Source organism: Eulemur rufifrons, chromosome 29, assembly GCF_041146395.1.
Source record: "Eulemur rufifrons isolate Redbay chromosome 29, OSU_ERuf_1, whole genome shotgun sequence".
NCBI lineage: Eukaryota > Metazoa > Chordata > Mammalia > Primates > Lemuridae > Eulemur > Eulemur rufifrons.
Window position 1 is genome coordinate 80,413,591 of NC_091011.1, and position 7,642 is coordinate 80,421,232.

Here is a 7,642-nt window from a genome sequence, read left to right on the forward strand (position 1 = left end):
CCTAAGTTACATCTTTTTCCAAGTGAGGAAATGATGACCCTCACTTGAAAGCAAATAATTTGGAATCCTTCTTAGAAACCGTGTTACTGGTGGATTTAGGAATCTTTGGCATTTGACACTATGAGCAGTCCCTCCTCCTTTTGTCCAACAAATATTTATTGAAAGTGTCCTACTAACACTGTTCCAGGCACTAGCAATGGCTGTAGTGAGATGTAGGTAGTTCTTAGTGGTGTTAGATATCAAACAAATAGGTTTTTCTGTAGTTTTAAAATTATGATTATAAGTGCTCCAAAACAGATGCACCGATAGGAGAACCTTATTTAGTTCGCAGATTTTTCTGAGAAAAACAGGTGCTGGAGCTAAGAAGAATGAGACTGTAGGAAACAAATGCACAGATTCTTCCAACACCCCAGGTTGGAAGACTGATATGACTGAACAGTGGGCAAAGAGGACAGTGTGATCATACCCTACCCTTCCAACTCCTGACTCTAACAAGGTTCCACCCACCAGCACCTGCAACCTATTGATTTAACACTTTTCCACTGTTCCTAAAACCACCACTGCCATTGTTTCTTCTCTGCTTAGCCAGCTTAAATTTTGCAAAGGAATGATGATGATTAGCAGTAAGTATTCATTATTCATGTAAATGATGATATCGTTATCATTCTTTTGCAAAATTTGAACATGGACTAAGAATTAGTTAATATTAAGGAATTATTGTTACTATTGTTATATGTGATAATGGCATTGTGGCTATGGTTTTTAAAAGTCCTTTATTAGAGATACATCTTGAGGTATTTATGGGTAAACTGGAATAATGTCTGAAATTTGCTTTGAAATTCTCCAGGGAAAGAAAACATGTGGAGGAGTATACGCAAGAAGATTGCAAAATGTTTTTAACTGTAAGATTTGGATAATAGATTCACGAGTTCATTATGTCATTCTTTCTACTATTGAGTATGTTTGACAATAACATAATAAAAAGCAAAATAAATTAAGCTAAAAAAAATACATACTCTTGAGTACCCTCTCAATTTCCCTGAACATCTCTGGCTTTATAGTACTCACTTGGCAAAACCTCAATCACAATGGAATTCAATTCTCTACTACTCTGATCCTGTACCCATACAGCTAAATGTAGCTAAAGAAAAAAACACATGCTAACTTGTCTGTCTTTACATTCCTGACCTGAAATGGAACCTTAATTTGGCCCAATAGTCATACTAAATTTCTTTCATAGATGACTATTTTATACTTTTCTCCTCAGACACCTTCTACACTTCCACCCACCCATCCTCCCTTTCTGCTAATGACCTTGCTTCCTATTTCGCTTAAAAAAAAGGTAAAACAATCATAAGAGAACTTCCACCACCACATGTACCCACTAGCATATAGCATAACGAGAATTTTTTTTTTTTTTTTTTTTTTTTTTTTTTGAGACAATCTCGCTCTGTTGCCCAGGCTAGAGTGCCATGGCATCAGCCTAGCTCACAGCAACCTCAAACTCCTGGATTCAAGCAATCCTCCTGCCTCAGCCTTCTGAGTAGCTGGACTACAGGCACGTGCCACCATGCCTGGCTAATTTTTTCTATGTATTTTTAGCTGTCCAGATCATTTCTTTCTATTTTTAGTAGAGACGGGGTCTCTCTCTCTTGCTCAGGCTGGTCTTGAACTCCTGACCTCGAGTGATCCTCCTGCCCCGGCCTCCCAGAGTGCTAGGATTACAGGCCTGAGCCACCACGCCTGGCCAGTGACAAACTCTTGATTCAGCCAATCATAGAAAGACTTACTTCAATAAACATGCCCCTGAGTGCCAACCCAAGTTTTCACTCCTACAAATGATGCCAACACACTTAGACCATTGCAAGTTTGTCGGTTGTCTGGTGAGAGGCCCGGATCGCTGGGTGGAGACCGAGGTAACTGAGCCAGACGGCGGAGAGGAGTTGTCCCTGCTGCACGGGGGCGGCTCTGAGGCTCCGTGAAGGCGCCCAGCGTGACCCGCCAGTGCAGGGAAAGCGACCTCGGTGCCTGGTTTCCCGGCTCTCCAGGCCTCGCTCCGCCCACGTAGTCCAATGGCGGCGGCGGAGCTGAGGGACCCGGCTCAGGTAACTGTTGCGTCTTGCGCGCCCTCACTGCCCGCTCTCCTCCATATTCTCTCAAGTCCCAAAGTCCCGAGTGAGGTGCACCTGCTCACGTCTCTTCAGCTCGGACCCCTGTGTCCAGGCCAGTGAGGCGCTCGTGGTGGGGTCCCTTTTTCTGACATCCAGTGGGACGGGATGTGGGAGAGTGTGAGAGGCAGAGGGACCCGCACGTGCAAATGCTTTGGAACCTGGGATCGACATGTGCCTGTCGGGAACGAGGTGTGAGGCAGAGTTACTCCTGAAGAGCAGGTTGAAGCGTGTACCTTCATTGTGAGGGTGCTAGAGGCCATGGAGAGTTTGGAACAAAGAAGGGACACGGGCAAAGTCGGGGTTTTTAAGGTTTCCCGAAGACCGTTCACAGGGAGGACAGAGTGGATAGAGGTGATGAGGACCTTGAGGCTCTGAGAGGGCGATTCTTTGTTGTAAACCACATAGGTGGTGAGAGATGACATTTTACACTGAGGCACTGAGGTCAGACAATCAGCCCGAGGTCATCTGATTGCAAGGCCAAGAAAGGGTACCCTGAGGCTTGAGTTGATCAGATCCCATCAGGGACACATTCCTATAAAGTTTGTCTATCAAGTAGTCATGGCTGCTGAAGTGCTTAAGAAACCCAGACAGGGAAGTGAAGGGTGTACCGTTCCCTCACTGGCCCTTAACCCCCACCTACATGTTCTATAGATTGTGGTATCCTAAGACTCTTATGTGGATTTTTTTTTTCCAATCCTTTGCTCTTGGGACCATGGAGAAGCCCCAAACCTAGGGTCCTAGGTTTATGACACAGGTTATATGGAGGTATTCCCATTTCTGCCAACTGATGTAAACACACTTGTACGGTTAACCCAGGAGTTAATGCTGAATCTCAAATGCTTAGAGGTAAAACTGATTAGAAAGAGGAGGTGAAATTGCCACAATTCCCTCTGTCCATAGGCTCCATTTGGACTGCATGTTGGAGAATAGACTGGGGTTGAGGGAGGCAGAAGGAAGATCAGAGTTGAGGCTTCTGCCAAAAGCCATGTGAGGGTTAGTGGACCAGTTTCAAGGCTAAGGAGATGTGGCTGGATTCAAGATTCATATTTTGTAAAAGGGCACCTAGTATTTCCTAATATGAATGGTGAGGGCATGTAAGAGAGGGATCAGGTATATCCTAGGGTTTTTGGTCTTAGCACCTGTAACAATGCGAGCTGCAGCAACTATGAGGAACAAGTTGGTATTTGGCATAATATTCACTGGGGATAGCAGGAGGCAAAAAGAAAAAAAGGCCAAGCGCGGTGGCTCACGTCTGTAATCCTAGCACGCTGGGAGGCCAAGAGGGGAGGATCACTTGAGCTCAGAAGTTCGAGACAAGCCTGAGCAAGAGTGAGACCCTGTCTCTACAAAAAATACAAAAATTAGCCAAGTGTGGTGGTGTGCATGCCTATAGTCCCAGCTACCCAGGAGGCTGAGGGAGGAGGATCGCGTGAGTCCAGGAGTTTGTGGTTGCTGTGAGCTAGGCTGATACCACGGCACACTAGTCCACGAGACAGAGTGAGACTGTCTCAAAAAAAAGAAAGTTTGTCAATTCCTGAGCATCCTACTTTCTCAAAATCATATATAAGATTAGCAGTCTCGTCTACTAATTTTTTTTTTTTTTTTTTTGAGACAGAGTCTCTTTCTGTTACCCAGGCTAGAGTGCAATAGCATCATCATAGCTCACTGCAACCTCAAACTCATGCCCAGCTAATTTTTTCTATTTTTTGTAGAGACAGGGTCTTGCTCTGTTGCTCAGGCTAGTCTCAAACTTCCAGCCTCCAGCAATCCTCCTGCCTCGGCCTCATAAAGTGCTAGAATTACAGATGTGAGACATCACACCCTGTAAACCTTCTAAAGAATTTGGACTTCACCTTAAAGGCCAAAGGCAGCCATTGAAAGACTTTAAGTATCGCAGTAACATGAACAGTTGTGTATTTTGGGAAAAGTCACTCAGAAGACTATGTAAAGAGTGGATTGGAGCCAAGAGAGGATACAGAGCAACCATTAGGGGATTGCTGGCAAAGCCCTGGCAGAACAGAGGCAATGGTGGGCTAAGACTGGGGTGAAGAAAACCTAAATGGGCAGATGCAAGCTATATTTTGGATCTAGAAACAATAGGACTTGGTGATGGGTTATATGTGGCAGTTGAGGAATAGGTTTTAAGGAGGCCCCAGGCCCGAATAACTGATTGAAAGATGTATACAGTTGGCCTTCTATAGCTGTGGGTTTCAAATCTATGGATTCAACAAACCGTGGGTTGAAAATATTTAAAGAAAAAAAGAATGGTTGCATCTGTACTGAACATGTACAGACCTTTTTTCCTTGTCGTTGTTCTCTAAACAATATAACAACTATTCACATAGAATTTACATTGTTTTAGGTATTATAAGTAATCTAGAGGTGATTTAGATGTTTATAGGTTATGAGCAAATACTATATCTTTTTATATAAAGGACTTGAGCATCCATGGATTTTGGTATCTCAGAGGGGTCCTGGAACTAATACCCTGAGATACCAAGGGATGACTGTATATATTGACACATAAATACTTATTTCTTTATGTTTACTATATATATATATATATATATACACACACACACCATATATGTATTGGGGGGGGATACATTTTGTCTTTTTTCTATAATTCCCCAGTGCCTAACACACAGATATTCAAAAGATGCCAATTTTAAGACATGAATCAATAAATACTTCCAAAATTTCCGATTTTCAAATAGTCACTTGGTAAGTGTGATGTGAAGGAAAGAGTTATGGAGTCAGGGATGGCCCCACAATCCAACTGCCATTACTAAGCATGAGGCCTTGGGGTCAAATAACCTCTGGTTATGAGATTAAATGAGACAATGTATATAAAAATGGTTGGTGCATCATAGGTTCTTGGTAAGTGCTAGTTTTCTTCCTAAGCATTTTAGTGTAGGAGGTGGAAGAAGTGATGCATCAGCTCATCCCCTTTCAGGAATGAAGAACTGACTTCCCCAGCCACTGGGACTGCCAGCAGAAGGAAGTCCTTGGGCATCGATTCCTTCGAGAGTTGCTTGACTAAAGGGAGCCATTTCTCCTGAGGTCTCCCCTCCTCCCTTCCTGGGACATCTGCATCTAGGGACTAATCAAGATGGAGTTATGAAAAGCCCAGGCCCTCCCCACCTGTTGCCCTGTCCCTACTCAGGACAATGCTGAGGGCCACCCAGCTTTAGAGTTTCCTGCAGGGTCCCTGTGGGCCTTTCTTGAGACTGCATCACACACAGTCTGGCTTCTCCTCCTGCCCCATTCTGTTTCCTCTCCCTCCTTGCCATGGTGTTGATCCAAGAGCCCTCCCCCAAACCTCCTGCATGCTAATCTCCCTCTTAGTGTCTGCTTATCCATTTTGTCCATCTGGGGGAAGCAGACAGCTCTATGGATAGCTCCACTGTTAGACTGTCTTTAGTGTGTGTGTGTGTGTGTGTGTGTGGTTTTTAATGTGACAACACACATAAATTTAAACTGATAAGGTTTTTATGATATGCAGAATCTCTCATCTTAGGAATACTACGTTTGCCAGTATAATTCTTTCATAAAGTAGAAAAATGTGTCAAAAAGCTAAATTTCTATTTTTAGTAAAAATTTAATTTCTGTAAACCATGACACCTAATAGATTTTAATTTTATTTATTTTTAAAAATAATTTTTTAGAGATGGGATCTTACTATGCTGCCCAGGCTGGTCTTGAATTTTTGGGCTCGAGCGATCCTCCCACCTCAGCCTCCCAAGTAGCTGGCACTACAGGTGAGAGCCACCACACCTGGCTCAATAGGTTTTTAAGTGGGTGCACATTTATCAAACATTTTCATTTCTTTTTTTTTTTTTTTTTTTTTGAGACAGAGTCTCACTTTGTTGCCCAGGCTAGAGTGAGTGCCATGACGTCAGCCTAGCTCACAGCAACCTCAAACTCCTGGGCTCAAGGGATCCTCCTGTCTCAGCCTCCCGAGTAGTTGGGACTACAGGCATGCACCACCATGCCCGGCTAATTTTTTCTATATATGTTTTTAGCTGTCCATATAATTTCTTTCTATTTTTAGTAGAGATGGGGTCTCGCTCTTGCTCAGGCTGGTCTCGAACTCCTGAGCTCAAACGATCCGCCCACCTCGGCCTCCCAGAGTGCTAGGATTATAGGCGTGAGCCACCGCGCCCGGCCAACATTTTCATTTCTTACAGGCTACTTTTTATTGGTATATAACTCATATAACATGAAATTCACTCTTTAATGTGTAAACAAGTCAGTGGTTTTTGGTATATTCACAGATATATGCAACCGTCACCACTAATTCTGGAACATTTTATTGTCCCCAAAGGAAACCCTATATCTATTAGCAGTTACTCCCATTCCTCCCTTCCCCCAGCCCCTGGCAACCACTAATTTACTTTTGGTCACTATCGATTTGCCTGTTCTGGACATTTAATACAGATGGAGTCATACAATATGTGGGTTTTGTGTCTGGCTTCTTTTGCTCAGCATAATATTTTCAAGATTCATCCATGTTGTAGCACATATTAGTATTGTCCTTCTTTTCTTTATATGGCTGAACAATATTCCATTGTATAGATATATCTATTTTGTTTATCACTTCATCCACTGATAAATGTTTGGATTGTTTATACTTTTTGGCTATTATGAATAATGCTACTATGAAAATTTGTATAGAGGTTTTTGTGTGCACATATATTTTCAGTTGCCTTGGGTATATATCAAGGAGTAAAATTTCTGGATCGTATGGTAATTCTATATTTGAGATTTTGAGAAACTGTCAAAATGTTTCCCAAAATGGCTGCATCATTTTACAATCCCACTAACAACATATGAGGGCTCCAGTTTCTCCACATCCTAGCCAATATTTATTATTGCCTGTCTTTTTTATTTTAGTTATTCTAGTGAATATGCAGTTGTAGCTCATTGTAGTTTTGATTTGCATTTCCCTAATGACTAATGATGTTGAATAGCTTTTCATGTGCTTATTGGCCATTTGAAATAGCTATTCATGTCCTTTGCCCATTTTTTAAATGTGTTGTCTTTTTGTTGTTGTGTTTTAGGAATTCTTCATATATTTTTGATATATATATTACATATACTTGACACACCCCATTATCAGATATATGATTTGCAAATATTTTCTCCCATTGTGTGGGTTGTCTTTTCACTTTCCTAATTCTGTTCTTTGGAACAGAAATGTTTTTAATTTTGATGAGGTCCAATTTATCTATTTTTCATTTTGTTGCTTATACTTTTGGTGTTATATTTAAGAAGCCATATTGTGTGTTTTGAATGAAGACTTTCCCCTATATATTCCTTTGTATTTTTCATTTATCCATCTGGCATTTCCAGTGAACTTTTGAATTTTGAGGGCACCAAATAAAATATCAGGATCATGGAAAGAGTTTTTATCCATTTATTTATAGTTCACCTTCTTCCAAACCAGTTTGAGAAAGAGTAGGATTTTC